Below are 1,529 nucleotides of genomic sequence, written 5' to 3'. Positions count from 1 at the left end.
TCTTTTTATGCCTCTTTTTACACCTTTATCTCTCTCTTCATTTCTTCTTCCCCAAGCTTAGGGCTGAGCACCCAGTGCTGTCCCGCTGCTCCTTGCAGCATCCTTAAGGTTTGCTTTTGATTTGGGCATGCCTGAAGGCAGCTTGCCCAATCTCCCTGCCTCTTCTCACTGCCCAGAATGCTCTGCCCATATTATGCTTTCCTCTCTGGGGTGTAATGGGGCTGCTTAGAGCTAGGATGGGGCTGTGGGGGTCAGATGGGCACAGGGGGAACACCGGGAGCTGCTTGGGCATGTTGGGTGCACCCACGCCTGCTCAGGAATTCCTGCTGGAAACTGATTCAGAGCAGGGGAAAATTCAGAGCAGGCAGGAAATGGGTGGGGAGGGGCCCTTTCCCCACCTGATTTCCCTCATTTATTGCCCCACATGTTGGAAATAATTAAAAAAGAAGTTGCTTTTTCTTTCCCCCGAACTCCAACCTCTTCTAAATTCGAAACAGCTCATTGCAAACAGAACAGACCTCAACAGGAAGGCTGCTGCTCTGCAGGCTTTGCACTTCCCCCTGTGTTTTGCACTTCCCTCTGTGTCCTGAGCATGGAAATAAAAACTGGGCTGGGGGCTGAGTGCCATTTCCCACCTTTGCAAGAGGAAATACCAGCAGGGCTGTGCCTGGCCCAGTGCTGTCTGTAGTATGGGGTCGTGGAAGGTTTCTGCTGCTGCTGTGTTTGCTGTGGAGGCGTTGGCAGTGTGTGCAGGCAGCCCATCTGTGCTGCTGTATGTTTGTCACCCAGACACACAGCAGTCGTGTGCAAAGGAGGGTGGTGGGGAGCAGAGCAATGCAGCTGGATGGGACAGGGTCTGGTGAGAGAAGGTCTGAGGAGGGCTCCTGGCTGTGTGTCCTGGTGTATATCTCAGAGCAAACCATGTGAGTAGGACCCATCAAAAGCAATGTAGTAGGAAGATTTGGTGTGATTTTAGCAGCCCCTGTCTGGATTCAGTGCCTAAAACAAGGAGAGATCTGAACTGAGACACCGTCCCACCAGACTGAGCCCCTGTATGAATTACAGATGAAGACAGCAGCAGGCAGTGCAGTCATCAGCTATTTATTATGATTTTTCATGCAATACATCAGTGTGAAGAAGAAACCCCAATGCACCCTCCACCACCATTTCCCTGTGGTATCCACACAGAACTTTGCCACTTCAAAGCCTCCGTGACGCTGGGGCTGGGATTCTGCTCAGCTGCCGGGAGAGAAGAAAGGTGTGACCAAAAACTTTGAGCCTACAGAGGTGTTTTCCCAGCCTTGAGGAATTTCAGGCTCCAGGAGTACAATCAAGTGAATGGGATTTTTTGTTTGTGCAGTGCACAGTAGAATCTGATAAGCAGCAGAGCCAGCCACGGGGCGAGGGAGACAGAGCACTGAACTGCAGAGCTGTCATGTCACAGGGCAGAAGAGAGACAGGAACACAAAGGACTGAGACCCAAGGAATCCAATTAGAGCAGGAAACTAACTAAATACTGCAGTGGGGGG

Source organism: Meleagris gallopavo, chromosome 27 (genome assembly GCF_000146605.3).
Source record: "Meleagris gallopavo isolate NT-WF06-2002-E0010 breed Aviagen turkey brand Nicholas breeding stock chromosome 27, Turkey_5.1, whole genome shotgun sequence".
NCBI classification, from domain to species: Eukaryota; Metazoa; Chordata; class Aves; order Galliformes; family Phasianidae; genus Meleagris; species Meleagris gallopavo.
This window is presented reverse-complemented; position numbering follows the sequence as displayed.